Source organism: Cervus elaphus, unplaced genomic scaffold, assembly GCF_910594005.1.
Source record: "Cervus elaphus unplaced genomic scaffold, mCerEla1.1, whole genome shotgun sequence".
NCBI classification, from domain to species: Eukaryota; Metazoa; Chordata; class Mammalia; order Artiodactyla; family Cervidae; genus Cervus; species Cervus elaphus.
The window spans coordinates 138,846-154,388 of NW_025316779.1; positions in this window are offsets into that span (position 1 = coordinate 138,846).

Sequence of the window (15,543 nt, forward strand, 5' to 3'; positions counted from 1 at the left end):
GGAGCTCAGAGGGCTTCGTCAGAGGGAAGGGACCAGCAAGGGGCTGGATGCCCAAGACCTCTTTGGCCCAGCAGCCTCAGGGCAGCAGGGAGAGCAAGAGGCCCAGTGTGCCCCTAGGTCGGCTCTGCCCCTTCCCAAACAGGCGGCCAGCCCAGCAGCTGCCTGAGAGTCTCTGGCTCCCCCGAGCTCTCTGCTGGTGCAGGGGACAGGAACAGACCTGTGCATGTGGTTCTGCCTTGGCCAGGGACTGTGGACCCCCTGCCTGGCCCCCAGGCTCAGGGGCAAGGGCCGGGAGAGAGCACCACCCCGAAGCGCTTTTCTCCCGGGCTTGGGAGCATTGTGCGCAGCTGGCGGGAACAGCCGGCGAGAGTGCTTGCAAAGCGGCCTTTGGAGGCAGCCGGGGAGGTCTTCCAGCGGGAGAGGGCCGGTTGTGCTCAGAGGCCCCACAGGCCAGGGGCAGGACCCAGCAAGTCCCCTTCCCCTGGCCAGCCTTGCCCAGACCTTCCTGGCCTCCGGGGCTACTGCCCCACCAAGGGGCAGGCTGCGGGGACTGGGTCCAGACAGGCCCGGGCGCCTCCCCAGGCTCATCCCCGCTGGTGCCTTTCCCCTGGGCCTAGGCCTCGGTTGAGGCCTCCTTGGAGAGGAGGTTGCTGGCAGGGGCTCTCTCCACACTGCAAGGTGCTGGAGCTCAGAGGGCTTCGTCAGAGGGAAGGGACCAGCAAGGGGCTGGATGCCTAAGACCTCTTTGGCCCAGCAGCCTCAGGGCAGCAGGGAGAGCAAGAGGCCCACTGTGCCTCTAGGTCGGCTCTGCCCCTTCCCACACGGGCGGCCAGCCCAGCAGCTGCCTGACAGACTCTGGCTCCCCCGAGCTCTCTGCCGGTGTAGGGGGCAGGAACAGACGTGTGCATGTGGTTCTGCCTTGGCCTGGGAGTGTGGACCCCTGCCTGGCCCTCAGACTCAGGGGCAAGGGCCGGGAGAGAGCACCACCCCGAAGCGCTTTTCTCCCGGACTTGGGAGCATTTTGCGCGGCTGGCGGGAACAGCCGGCGAGAGTGCTTGCAAAGCGGCCTTTGGAGGCAGCCGGGGAGGTCTTCCAGCGGGAGAGGGTCGGTTGTGCTCAGAGGCCCCACAGGCCAGGGACAGCACCCAGCAGGTCCCCTTCCCCTGGCCAGCCTTGCCCAGACCTTCCTGGCCTCCGGGGGTACTGCCCCACCAAGGGGCAGGCTGCGGGGACTGGGTCAGACATTCCCCTGCGCCTTCCCAGGCTCATCCCCGCTGGTGCCTTTCCCCTGGGCCTAGGCCTCGGTTGAGGCCTCCTTGGAGAGGAGGTTGCTGGCAGGGGCTCTCTCCACACTGCAAGGTGCTGGAGCTCAGAGGGCTTCGTCAGAGGGAAGGGACCAGCAAGGGGCTGGATGCCCAAGACCTCTTTGGCCCAGCAGCCTCAGGGCAGCAGGGAGAGCAAGAGGCCCACTGTGCCTCTAGGTCGGCTCTGCCCCTTCCCACACGGGCGGCCAGCCCAGCAGCTGCCTGACAGACTCTGGCTCCCCCGAGCTCTCTGCCGGTGTAGGGGGCAGGAACAGACGTGTGCATGTGGTTCTGCCTTGGCCTGGGAGTGTGGACCCCTGCCTGGCCCTCAGACTCAGGGGCAAGGGCCGGGAGAGAGCACCACCCCGAAGCGCTTTTCTCCCGGACTTGGGAGCATTTTGCGCGGCTGGCGGGAACAGCCGGCGAGAGTGCTTGCAAAGCGGCCTTTGGAGGCAGCCGGGGAGGTCTTCCAGCAGGAGAGGGTCGGTTGTGCTCAGAGGCCCCACAGGCCAGGGACAGCACCCAGCAGGTCCCCTTCCCCTGGCCAGCCTTGCCCAGACCTTCCTGGCCTCCGGGGGTACTGCCCCACCAAGGGGCAGGCTACGGGGACTGGGTCCAGACATTCCCCTGCGCCTTCCCAGGCTCATCCCCGCTGGTGCCTTTCCCCTGGGCCTAGGCCTCGGTTGAGGCCTCCTTGGAGAGGAGGTTGCTGGCAGGGGCTCTCTCCACACTGCAAGGTGCTGGAGCTCAGAGGGCTTCGTCAGAGGGAAGGGACCAGCAAGGGGCTGGATGCCCAAGACCTCTTTGGCCCAGCAGCCTCAGGGCAGCAGGGAGAGCAAGAGGCCCACTGTGCCTCTAGGTCGGCTCTGTCCCTTCCCACACGGGCAGCCAGCCCAGCAGCTGCCTGACAGACTCTGGCTCCCCCGAGCTCTCTGCCGGTGTAGGGGGCAGGAACAGACGTGTGCATGTGGTTCTGCCTTGGCCTGGGACTGTGGACCCCCTGCCTGGCCCCCAGGCTCAGGGGCAAGGGCCGGGAGAGAGCACCACCCCGAAGCGCTTTTCCCCCGGGCTTGGGAGCATTGTGCGCAGCTGGCAGGAACAGCCGGCGAGAGTGCTTGCAAAGCGGCCTTGGAGGCAGCCGGGGAGGACTTCCAGCGTGAGAGGGCCGGTTGTGCTCAGAGGCCCCACAGGCCAGGGGCAGGACCCAGCAGGGCCCCTGACCCTGGCCAGCCTTGCCCAGACCTTCCTGGCCTCCGGGGGTACTGCCCCACCAAGGGGCAGGCTGCGGGGACTGGGCCCAGACATGCCTGGGCGCCTCCCCAGGCTCATCCCCGCTGGTGCCTTTACCCTGGGCCTAGGCCTCGGTTGAGGCCTCCTTGGAGAGGAGGTTGCTGGCAGGGCCTGTCTCCACACTGCAAGGTGCTGGAGCTCAGAGGGACTCGTCAGAGGGAAGGGACCAGCAAGGGGCTGGATGCCCAAGACCTCTTTGGCCCAGCAGCCTCAGGGCAGCAGGGAGAGCAAGAGGCCCAGTGTGCCCCTAGGTCGGCTCTGCCCCTTCCCAAACAGGCGGCCAGCCCAGCAGCTGCCTGAGAGTCTCTGGCTCCCCCGAGCTCTCTGCTGGTGCAGGGGACAGGAACAGACCTGTGCATGTGGTTCTGCCTTGGCCAGGGACTGTGGACCCCCTGCCTGGCCCCCAGGCTCAGGGGCAAGGGCCGGGAGAGAGCACCACCCCGAAGCGCTTTTCTCCCGGGCTTGGGAGCATTGTGCGCAGCTGGCGGGAACAGCCGGCGAGAGTGCTTGCAAAGCGGCCTTTGGAGGCAGCCGGGGAGGTCTTCCAGCGGGAGAGGGCCGGTTGTGCTCAGAGGCCCCACAGGCCAGGGGCAGGACCCAGCAAGTCCCCTTCCCCTGGCCAGCCTTGCCCAGACCTTCCTGGCCTCCGGGGCTACTGCCCCACCAAGGGGCAGGCTGCGGGGACTGGGTCCAGACAGGCCCGGGCGCCTCCCCAGGCTCATCCCCGCTGGTGCCTTTCCCCTGGGCCTAGGCCTCGGTTGAGGCCTCCTTGGAGAGGAGGTTGCTGGCAGGGGCTCTCTCCACACTGCAAGGTGCTGGAGCTCAGAGGGCTTCGTCAGAGGGAAGGGACCAGCAAGGGGCTGGATGCCCAAGACCTCTTTGGCCCAGCAGCCTCAGGGCAGCAGGGAGAGCAAGAGGCCCACTGTGCCTCTAGGTCGGCTCTGCCCCTTCCCACACGGGCAGCCAGCCCAGCAGCTGCCTGACAGACTCTGGCTCCCCCGAGCTCTCTGCCGGTGTAGGGGGCAGGAACAGACGTGTGCATGTGGTTCTGCCTTGGCCTGGGACTGTGGACCCCCTGCCTGGCCCCCAGGCTCAGGGGCAAGGGCCGGGGAGAGCACCACCCCGAAGCGCTTTTCCCCTGGGCTTGGGAGCATTGTGCGCAGCTGGCAGGAACAGCCGGCGAGAGTGCTTGCAAAGCGGCCTTGGAGGCAGCCGGGGAGGACTTCCAGCGTGAGAGGGCCGGTTGTGCTCAGAGGCCCCACAGGCCAGGGGCAGGACCCAGCAGGGCCCCTGACCCTGGCCAGCCTTGCCCAGACCTTCCTGGCCTCCGGGGGTACTGCCCCACCAAGGGGCAGGCTGCGGGGACTGGGCCCAGACATGCCTGGGCGCCTCCCCAGGCTCATCCCCGCTGGTGCCTTTACCCTGGGCCTAGGCCTCGGTTGAGGCCTCCTTGGAGAGGAGGTTGCTGGCAGGGCCTGTCTCCACACTGCAAGGTGCTGGAGCTCAGAGGGACTCGTCAGAGGGAAGGGACCAGCAAGGGGCTGGATGCCCAAGACCTCTTTGGCCCAGCAGCCTCAGGGCAGCAGGGAGAGCAAGAGGCCCAGTGTGCCCCTAGGTCGGCTCTGCCCCTTCCCAAACAGGCGGCCAGCCCAGCAGCTGCCTGAGAGTCTCTGGCTCCCCCGAGCTCTCTGCTGGTGCAGGGGACAGGAACAGACCTGTGCATGTGGTTCTGCCTTGGCCAGGGACTGTGGACCCCCTGCCTGGCCCCCAGGCTCAGGGGCAAGGGCCGGGAGAGAGCACCACCCCGAAGCGCTTTTCTCCCGGGCTTGGGAGCATTGTGCGCAGCTGGCGGGAACAGCCGGCGAGAGTGCTTGCAAAGCGGCCTTTGGAGGCAGCCGGGGAGGTCTTCCAGCGGGAGAGGGCCGGTTGTGCTCAGAGGCCCCACAGGCCAGGGGCAGGACCCAGCAAGTCCCCTTCCCCTGGCCAGCCTTGCCCAGACGTTCCTGGCCTCCGGGGCTACTGCCCCACCAAGGGGCAGGCTGCGGGGACTGGGTCCAGACAGGCCCGGGCGCCTCCCCAGGCTCATCCCCGCTGGTGCCTTTCCCCTGGGCCTAGGCCTCGGTTGAGGCCTCCTTGGAGAGGAGGTTGCTGGCAGGGGCTCTCTCCACACTGCAAGGTGCTGGAGCTCAGAGGGCTTCGTCAGAGGGAAGGGACCAGCAAGGGGCTGGATGCCCAAGACCTCTTTGGCCCAGCAGCCTCAGGGCAGCAGGGAGAGCAAGAGGCCCACTGTGCCTCTAGGTCGGCTCTGCCCCTTCCCACACGGGCGGCCAGCCCAGCAGCTGCCTGACAGACTCTGGCTCCCCCGAGCTCTCTGCCGGTGTAGGGGGCAGGAACAGACGTGTGCATGTGGTTCTGCCTTGGCCTGGGATTGTGGACCCCTGCCTGGCCCTCAGACTCAGGGGCAAGGGCCGGGAGAGAGCACCACCCCGAAGCGCTTTTCTCCCGGACTTGGGAGCATTGTGCGCAGCTGGCGGGAACAGCCGGCGAGAGTGCTTGCAAAGCGGCCTTTGGAGGCAGCCGGGGAGGTCTTCCAGCGGGAGAGGGTCGGTTGTGCTCAGAGGCCCCACAGGCCAGGGACAGCACCCAGCAGGTCCCCTTCCCCTGGCCAGCCTTGCCCAGACCTTCCTGGCCTCCGGGGGTACTGCCCCACCAAGGGGCAGGCTACGGGGACTGGGTCCAGACATTCCCCTGCGCCTTCCCAGGCTCATCCCCGCTGGTGCCTTTCCCCTGGGCCTAGGCCTCGGTTGAGGCCTCCTTGGAGAGGAGGTTGCTGGCAGGGGCTCTCTCCACACTGCAAGGTGCTGGAGCTCAGAGGGCTTCGTCAGAGGGAAGGGACCAGCAAGGGGCTGGATGCCCAAGACCTCTTTGGCCCAGCAGCCTCAGGGCAGCAGGGAGAGCAAGAGGCCCACTGTGCCTCTAGGTCGGCTCTGCCCCTTCCCACACGGGCAGCCAGCCCAGCAGCTGCCTGACAGACTCTGGCTCCCCCGAGCTCTCTGCCGGTGTAGGGGGCAGGAACAGACGTGTGCATGTGGTTCTGCCTTGGCCTGGGACTGTGGACCCCCTGCCTGGCCCCCAGGCTCAGGGGCAAGGGCCGGGAGAGAGCACCACCCCGAAGCGCTTTTCCCCCGGGCTTGGGAGCATTGTGCGCAGCTGGCAGGAACAGCCGGCGAGAGTGCTTGCAAAGCGGCCTTGGAGGCAGCCGGGGAGGACTTCCAGCGTGAGAGGGCCGGTTGTGCTCAGAGGCCCCACAGGCCAGGGGCAGGACCCAGCAGGGCCCCTGACCCTGGCCAGCCTTGCCCAGACCTTCCTGGCCTCCGGGGGTACTGCCCCACCAAAGGGCAGGCTGCGGGGACTGGGCCCAGACATGCCTGGGCGCCTCCCTGGGCGCCTCCCCAGGCTCATCCCCGCTGGTGCCTTTACCCTGGGCCTAGGCCTCGGTTGAGGCCTCCTTGGAGAGGAGGTTGCTGGCAGGGCCTGTCTCCACACTGCAAGGTGCTGGAGCTCAGAGGGACTCGTCAGAGGGAAGGGACCAGCAAGGGGCTGGATGCCCAAGACCTCTTTGGCCCAGCAGCCTCAGGGCAGCAGGGAGAGCAAGAGGCCCAGTGTGCCCCTAGGTCGGCTCTGCCCCTTCCCAAACAGGCGGCCAGCCCAGCAGCTGCCTGAGAGTCTCTGGCTCCCCCGAGCTCTCTGCTGGTGCAGGGGACAGGAACAGACCTGTGCATGTGGTTCTGCCTTGGCCAGGGACTGTGGACCCCCTGCCTGGCCCCCAGGCTCAGGGGCAAGGGCCGGGAGAGAGCACCACCCCGAAGCGCTTTTCTCCCGGGCTTGGGAGCATTGTGCGCAGCTGGCGGGAACAGCCGGCGAGAGTGCTTGCAAAGCGGCCTTTGGAGGCAGCCGGGGAGGTCTTCCAGCGGGAGAGGGTCGGTTGTGCTCAGAGGCCCCACAGGCCAGGGACAGCACCCAGCAGGTCCCCTTCCCCTGGCCAGCCTTGCCCAGACCTTCCTGGCCTCCGGGGGTACTGCCCCACCAAGGGGCAGGCTACGGGGACTGGGTCCAGACATTCCCCTGCGCCTTCCCAGGCTCATCCCCGCTGGTGCCTTTCCCCTGGGCCTAGGCCTCGGTTGAGGCCTCCTTGGAGAGGAGGTTGCTGGCAGGGGCTCTCTCCACACTGCAAGGTGCTGGAGCTCAGAGGGCTTCGTCAGAGGGAAGGGACCAGCAAGGGGCTGGATGCCCAAGACCTCTTTGGCCCAGCAGCCTCAGGGCAGCAGGGAGAGCAAGAGGCCCACTGTGCCTCTAGGTCGGCTCTGCCCCTTCCCACACGGGCAGCCAGCCCAGCAGCTGCCTGACAGACTCTGGCTCCCCCGAGCTCTCTGCCGGTGTAGGGGGCAGGAACAGACGTGTGCATGTGGTTCTGCCTTGGCCTGGGACTGTGGACCCCCTGCCTGGCCCCCAGGCTCAGGGGCAAGGGCCGGGAGAGAGCACCACCCCGAAGCGCTTTTCCCCCGGGCTTGGGAGCATTGTGCGCAGCTGGCAGGAACAGCCGGCGAGAGTGCTTGCAAAGCGGCCTTGGAGGCAGCCGGGGAGGACTTCCAGCGTGAGAGGGCCGGTTGTGCTCAGAGGCCCCACAGGCCAGGGGCAGGACCCAGCAGGGCCCCTGACCCTGGCCAGCCTTGCCCAGACCTTCCTGGCCTCCGGGGGTACTGCCCCACCAAGGGGCAGGCTGCGGGGACTGGGCCCAGACATGCCTGGGCGCCTCCCCAGGCTCATCCCCGCTGGTGCCTTTACCCTGGGCCTAGGCCTCGGTTGAGGCCTCCTTGGAGAGGAGGTTGCTGGCAGGGCCTGTCTCCACACTGCAAGGTGCTGGAGCTCAGAGGGACTCGTCAGAGGGAAGGGACCAGCAAGGGGCTGGATGCCCAAGACCTCTTTGGCCCAGCAGCCTCAGGGCAGCAGGGAGAGCAAGAGGCCCAGTGTGCCCCTAGGTCGGCTCTGCCCCTTCCCAAACAGGCGGCCAGCCCAGCAGCTGCCTGAGAGTCTCTGGCTCCCCCGAGCTCTCTGCTGGTGCAGGGGACAGGAACAGACCTGTGCATGTGGTTCTGCCTTGGCCAGGGACTGTGGACCCCCTGCCTGGCCCCCAGGCTCAGGGGCAAGGGCCGGGAGAGAGCACCACCCCGAAGCGCTTTTCTCCCGGGCTTGGGAGCATTGTGCGCAGCTGGCGGGAACAGCCGGCGAGAGTGCTTGCAAAGCGGCCTTTGGAGGCAGCCGGGGAGGTCTTCCAGCGGGAGAGGGCCGGTTGTGCTCAGAGGCCCCACAGGCCAGGGGCAGGACCCAGCAAGTCCCCTTCCCCTGGCCAGCCTTGCCCAGACCTTCCTGGCCTCCGGGGCTACTGCCCCACCAAGGGGCAGGCTGCGGGGACTGGGTCCAGACAGGCCCGGGCGCCTCCCCAGGCTCATCCCCGCTGGTGCCTTTCCCCTGGGCCTAGGCCTCGGTTGAGGCCTCCTTGGAGAGGAGGTTGCTGGCAGGGGCTCTCTCCACACTGCAAGGTGCTGGAGCTCAGAGGGCTTCGTCAGAGGGAAGGGACCAGCAAGGGGCTGGATGCCCAAGACCTCTTTGGCCCAGCAGCCTCAGGGCAGCAGGGAGAGCAAGAGGCCCACTGTGCCTCTAGGTCGGCTCTGCCCCTTCCCACACGGGCGGCCAGCCCAGCAGCTGCCTGACAGACTCTGGCTCCCCCGAGCTCTCTGCCGGTGTAGGGGGCAGGAACAGACGTGTGCATGTGGTTCTGCCTTGGCCTGGGATTGTGGACCCCTGCCTGGCCCTCAGACTCAGGGGCAAGGGCCGGGAGAGAGCACCACCCCGAAGCGCTTTTCTCCCGGACTTGGGAGCATTTTGCGCGGCTGGCGGGAACAGCCGGCGAGAGTGCTTGCAAAGCGGCCTTTGGAGGCAGCCGGGGAGGTCTTCCAGCGGGAGAGGGTCGGTTGTGCTCAGAGGCCCCACAGGCCAGGGACAGCACCCAGCAGGTCCCCTTCCCCTGGCCAGCCTTGCCCAGACCTTCCTGGCCTCCGGGGCTACTGCCCCACCAAGGGGCAGGCTACGGGGACTGGGTCCAGACATTCCCCTGCGCCTTCCCAGGCTCATCCCCGCTGGTGCCTTTCCCCTGGGCCTAGGCCTCGGTTGAGGCCTCCTTGGAGAGGAGGTTGCTGGCAGGGGCTCTCTCCACACTGCAAGGTGCTGGAGCTCAGAGGGCTTCGTCAGAGGGAAGGGACCAGCAAGGGGCTGGATGCCCAAGACCTCTTTGGCCCAGCAGCCTCAGGGCAGCAGGGAGAGCAAGAGGCCCACTGTGCCTCTAGGTCGGCTCTGCCCCTTCCCACACGGGCAGCCAGCCCAGCAGCTGCCTGACAGACTCTGGCTCCCCCGAGCTCTCTGCCGGTGTAGGGGGCAGGAACAGACGTGTGCATGTGGTTCTGCCTTGGCCAGGGACTGTGGACCCCCTGCCTGGCCCCCAGGCTCAGGGGCAAGGGCCGGGAGAGAGCACCACCCCGAAGCGCTTTTCCCCCGGGCTTGGGAGCATTGTGCGCAGCTGGCAGGAACAGCCGGCGAGAGTGCTTGCAAAGCGGCCTTGGAGGCAGCCGGGGAGGACTTCCAGCGTGAGAGGTCCGGTTGTGCTCAGAGGCCCCACAGGCCAGGGGCAGGACCCAGCAGGGCCCCTGACCCTGGCCAGCCTTGCCCAGACCTTCCTGGCCTCCGGGGGTACTGCCCCACCAAGGGGCAGGCTGCGGGGACTGGGCCCAGACATGCCTGGGCGCCTCCCCAGGCTCATCCCCGCTGGTGCCTTTACCCAGGGCCTAGGCCTCGGTTGAGGCCTCCTTGGAGAGGAGGTTGCTGGCAGGGCCTGTCTCCACACTGCAAGGTGCTGGAGCTCAGAGGGACTCGTCAGAGGGAAGGGACCAGCAAGGGGCTGGATGCCCAAGACCTCTTTGGCCCAGCAGCCTCAGGGCAGCAGGGAGAGCAAGAGGCCCAGTGTGCCCCTAGGTCGGCTCTGCCCCTTCCCAAACAGGCGGCCAGCCCAGCAGCTGCCTGAGAGTCTCTGGCTCCCCCGAGCTCTCTGCTGGTGCAGGGGACAGGAACAGACCTGTGCATGTGGTTCTGCCTTGGCCAGGGACTGTGGACCCCCTGCCTGGCCCCCAGGCTCAGGGGCAAGGGCCGGGAGAGAGCACCACCCCGAAGCGCTTTTCTCCCGGGCTTGGGAGCATTGTGCGCAGCTGGCGGGAACAGCCGGCGAGAGTGCTTACAAAGCGGCCTTTGGAGGCAGCCGGGGAGGTCTTCCAGCGGGAGAGGGCCGGTTGTGCTCAGAGGCCCCACAGGCCAGGGACAGGACCCAGCAAGTCCCCTTCCCCTGGCCAGCCTTGCCCAGACCTTCCAGGCCTCCGGGGCTACTGCCCCACCAAGGGGCAGGCTGCGGGGACTGGGTCCAGACAGGCCCGGGCGCCTCCCCAGGCTCATCCCCGCTGGTGCCTTTCCCCTGGGCCTAGGCCTCGGTTGAGGCCTCCTTGGAGAGGAGGTTGCTGGCAGGGGCTCTCTCCACACTGCAAGGTGCTGGAGCTCAGAGGGCTTCGTCAGAGGGAAGGGACCAGCAAGGGGCTGGATGCCCAAGACCTCTTTGGCCCAGCAGCCTCAGGGCAGCAGGGAGAGCAAGAGGCCCACTGTGCCTCTAGGTCGGCTCTGCCCCTTCCCACACGGGCAGCCAGCCCAGCAGCTGCCTGACAGACTCTGGCTCCCCCGAGCTCTCTGCCGGTGTAGGGGGCAGGAACAGACGTGTGCATGTGGTTCTGCCTTGGCCTGGGACTGTGGACCCCCTGCCTGGCCCCCAGGCTCAGGGGCAAGGGCCGGGAGAGAGCACCACCCCGAAGCGCTTTTCCCCCGGGCTTGGGAGCATTGTGCGCAGCTGGCAGGAACAGCCGGCGAGAGTGCTTGCAAAGCGGCCTTGGAGGCAGCCGGGGAGGACTTCCAGCGTGAGAGGGCCGGTTGTGCTCAGAGGCCCCACAGGCCAGGGGCAGGACCCAGCAGGGCCCCTGACCCTGGCCAGCCTTGCCCAGACCTTCCTGGCCTCCGGGGGTACTGCCCCACCAAGGGGCAGGCTGCGGGGACTGGGCCCAGACATGCCTGGGCGCCTCCCCAGGCTCATCCCCGCTGGTGCCTTTCCCCTGGGCCTAGGCCTCGGTTGAGGCCTCCTTGGAGAGGAGGTTGCTGGCAGGGCCTGTCTCCACACTGCAAGCTGCTGGAGCTCAGAGGGACTCGTCAGAGGGAAGGGACCAGCAAGGGGCTGGATGCCCAAGACCTCTTTGGCCCAGCAGCCTCAGGGCAGCAGGGAGAGCAAGAGGCCCAGTGTGCCCTAGGTCGGCTCTGCCCCTTCCCACACAGGCGGCCAGCCCAGCAGCTGCCTTAGAGTCTCTGGCTCCCCCGAGCTCTCTGCTGGTGCAGGGGACAGGAACAGACCTGTGCATGTGGTTCTGCCTTGGCCAGGGACTGTGGACCCCCTGCCTGGCCCCCAGGCTCAGGGGCAAGGGGCGGGAGAGAGCACCACCCCGAAGCGCTTTTCTCCCGGGCTTGGGAGCATTGTGCGCAGCTGGCGGGAATAGCCGGCGAGAGTCCTTGCAAAGCGGCCTTTGGAGGCAGCCGGGGAGGTCTTCCAGCGGGAGAGGGCCGGTTGTGCTCAGAGGCCCCACAGGCCAGGGGCAGGACCCAGCAAGTCCCCTTCCCCTGGCCAGCCTTGCCCAGACGTTCCTGGCCTCCGGGGCTACTGCCCCACCAAGGGGCAGGCTGCGGGGACTGGGTCCAGACAGGCCCGGGCGCCTCCCCAGGCTCATCCCCGCTGGTGCCTTTCCCCTGGGCCTAGGCCTCGGTTGAGGCCTCCTTGGAGAGGAGGTTGCTGGCAGGGGCTCTCTCCACACTGCAAGGTGCTGGAGCTCAGAGGGCTTCGTCAGAGGGAAGGGACCAGCAAGGGGCTGGATGCCCAAGACCTCTTTGGCCCAGCAGCCTCAGGGCAGCAGGGAGAGCAAGAGGCCCACTGTGCCTCTAGGTCGGCTCTGCCCCTTCCCACACGGGCGGCCAGCCCAGCAGCTGCCTGACAGACTCTGGCTCCCCCGAGCTCTCTGCCGGTGTAGGGGGCAGGAACAGACGTGTGCATGTGGTTCTGCCTTGGCCTGGGATTGTGGACCCCTGCCTGGCCCTCAGACTCAGGGGCAAGGGCCGGGAGAGAGCACCACCCCGAAGCGCTTTTCTCCCGGACTTGGGAGCATTTTGCGCGGCTGGCGGGAACAGCCGGCGAGAGTGCTTGCAAAGCGGCCTTTGGAGGCAGCCGGGGAGGTCTTCCAGCGGGAGAGGGTCGGTTGTGCTCAGAGGCCCCACAGGCCAGGGACAGCACCCAGCAGGTCCCCTTCCCCTGGCCAGCCTTGCCCAGACCTTCCTGGCCTCCGGGGCTACTGCCCCACCAAGGGGCAGGCTACGGGGACTGGGTCCAGACATTCCCCTGCGCCTTCCCAGGCTCATCCCCGCTGGTGCCTTTCCCCTGGGCCTAGGCCTCGGTTGAGGCCTCCTTGGAGAGGAGGTTGCTGGCAGGGGCTCTCTCCACACTGCAAGGTGCTGGAGCTCAGAGGGCTTCGTCAGAGGGAAGGGACCAGCAAGGGGCTGGATGCCCAAGACCTCTTTGGCCCAGCAGCCTCAGGGCAGCAGGGAGAGCAAGAGGCCCACTGTGCCTCTAGGTCGGCTCTGCCCCTTCCCACACGGGCAGCCAGCCCAGCAGCTGCCTGACAGACTCTGGCTCCCCCGAGCTCTCTGCCGGTGTAGGGGGCAGGAACAGACGTGTGCATGTGGTTCTGCCTTGGCCTGGGACTGTGGACCCCCTGGCTGGCCCCCAGGCTCAGGGGCAAGGGCCGGGAGAGAGCACCACCCCGAAGCGCTTTTCCCCCGGGCTTGGGAGCATTGTGCGCAGCTGGCAGGAACAGCCGGCGAGAGTGCTTGCAAAGCGGCCTTGGAGGCAGCCGGGGAGGACTTCCAGCGTGAGAGGGCCGGTTGTGCTCAGAGGTCCCACAGGCCAGGGGCAGGACCCAGCAGGGCCCCTGACCCTGGCCAGCCTTGCCCAGACCTTCCTGGCCTCCGGGGGTACTGCCCCACCAAGGGGCAGGCTGCGGGGACTGGGCCCAGACATGCCTGGGCGCCTCCCCAGGCTCATCCCCGCTGGTGCCTTTACCCTGGGCCTAGGCCTCGGTTGAGGCCTCCTTGGAGAGGAGGTTGCTGGCAGGGCCTGTCTCCACACTGCAAGGTGCTGGAGCTCAGAGGGACTCGTCAGAGGGAAGGGACCAGCAAGGGGCTGGATGCCCAAGACCTCTTTGGCCCAGCAGCCTCAGGGCAGCAGGGAGAGCAAGAGGCCCACTGTGCCTCTAGGTCGGCTCTGCCCCTTCCCACACGGGCGGCCAGCCCAGCAGCTGCCTGACAGACTCTGGCTCCCCCGAGCTCTCTGCCGGTGTAGGGGGCAGGAACAGACGTGTGCATGTGGTTCTGCCTTGGCCTGGGAGTGTGGACCCCTGCCTGGCCCTCAGACTCAGGGGCAAGGGCCGGGAGAGAGCACCACCCCGAAGCGCTTTTCTCCCGGACTTGGGAGCATTTTGCGCGGCTGGCGGGAACAGCCGGCGAGAGTGCTTGCAAAGCGGCCTTTGGAGGCAGCCGGGGAGGTCTTCCAGCGGGAGAGGGTCGGTTGTGCTCAGAGGCCCCACAGGCCAGGGACAGCACCCAGCAGGTCCCCTTCCCCTGGCCAGCCTTGCCCAGACCTTCCTGGCCTCCGGGGGTACTGCCCCACCAAGGGGCAGGCTACGGGGACTGGGTCCAGACATTCCCCTGCGTCTTCCCAGGCTCATCCCCGCTGGTGCCTTTCCCCTGGGCCTAGGCCTCGGTTGAGGCCTCCTTGGAGAGGAGGTTGCTGGCAGGGGCTCTCTCCACACTGCAAGGTGCTGGAGCTCAGAGGGCTTCGTCAGAGGGAAGGGACCAGCAAGGGGCTGGATGCCCAAGACCTCTTTGGCCCAGCAGCCTCAGGGCAGCAGGGAGAGCAAGAGGCCCAGTGTGCCCCTAGGTCGGCTCTGCCCCTTCCCACACGGGCAGCCAGCCCAGCAGCTGCCTGACAGACTCTGGCTCCCCCGAGCTCTCTGCCGGTGTAGGGGGCAGGAACAGACGTGTGCATGTGGTTCTGCCTTGGCCTGGGACTGTGGACCCCCTGCCTGGCCCCCAGGCTCAGGGGCAAGGGCCGGGAGAGAGCACCACCCCGAAGCGCTTTTCCCCCGGGCTTGGGAGCATTGTGCGCAGCTGGCAGGAACAGCCGGCGAGAGTGCTTGCAAAGCGGCCTTGGAGGCAGCCGGGGAGGACTTCCAGCGTGAGAGGGCCGGTTGTGCTCAGAGGCCCCACAGGCCAGGGGCAGGACCCAGCAGGGCCCCTGACCCTGGCCAGCCTTGCCCAGACCTTCCTGGCCTCCGGGGGTACTGCCCCACCAAGGGGCAGGCTGCGGGGACTGGGCCCAGACATGCCTGGGCGCCTCCCCAGGCTCATCCCCGCTGGTGCCTTTACCCTGGGCCTAGGCCTCGGTTGAGGCCTCCTTGGAGAGGAGGTTGCTGGCAGGGCCTGTCTCCACACTGCAAGGTGCTGGAGCTCAGAGGGACTCGTCAGAGGGAAGGGACCAGCAAGGGGCTGGATGCCCAAGACCTCTTTGGCCCAGCAGCCTCAGGGCAGCAGGGAGAGCAAGAGGCCCAGTGTGCCCCTAGGTCGGCTCTGCCCCTTCCCAAACAGGCGGCCAGCCCAGCAGCTGCCTGAGAGTCTCTGGCTCCCCCGAGCTCTCTGCTGGTGCAGGGGACAGGAACAGACCTGTGCATGTGGTTCTGCCTTGGCCAGGGACTGTGGACCCCCTGCCTGGCCCCCAGGCTCAGGGGCAAGGGCCGGGAGAGAGCACCACCCCGAAGCGCTTTTCTCCCGGGCTTGGGAGCATTGTGCGCAGCTGGCGGGAACAGCCGGCGAGAGTGCTTGCAAAGCGGCCTTTGGAGGCAGCCGGGGAGGTCTTCCAGCGGGAGAGGGCCGGTTGTGCTCAGAGGCCCCACAGGCCAGGGGCAGGACCCAGCAAGTCCCCTTCCCCTGGCCAGCCTTGCCCAGACGTTCCTGGCCTCCGGGGCTACTGCCCCACCAAGGGGCAGGCTGCGGGGACTGGGTCCAGACAGGCCCGGGCGCCTCCCCAGGCTCATCCCCGCTGGTGCCTTTCCCCTGGGCCTAGGCCTCGGTTGAGGCCTCCTTGGAGAGGAGGTTGCTGGCAGGGGCTCTCTCCACACTGCAAGGTGCTGGAGCTCAGAGGGCTTCGTCAGAGGGAAGGGACCAGCAAGGGGCTGGATGCCCAAGACCTCTTTGGCCCAGCAGCCTCAGGGCAGCAGGGAGAGCAAGAGGCCCACTGTGCCTCTAGGTCGGCTCTGCCCCTTCCCACCCGGGCGGCCAGCCCAGCAGCTGCCTGACAGACTCTGGCTCCCCCGAGCTCTCTGCCGGTGTAGGGGGCAGGAACAGACGTGTGCATGTGGTTCTGCCTTGGCCTGGGATTGTGGACCCCTGCCTGGCCCTCAGACTCAGGGGCAAGGGCCGGGAGAGAGCACCACCCCGAAGCGCTTTTCTCCCGGACTTGGGAGCATTTTGCGCGGCTGGCGGGAACAGCCGGCGAGAGTGCTTGCAAAGCGGCCTTTGGAGGCAGCCGGGGAGGTCTTCCAGCGGGAGAGGGTCGGTTGTGCTCAGAGGCCCCACAGGCCAGGGACAGCACCCAGCAGGTCCCCTTCCCCTGGCCAGCCTTGCCCAGACCTTCCTGGCCTCCGGGGCTACT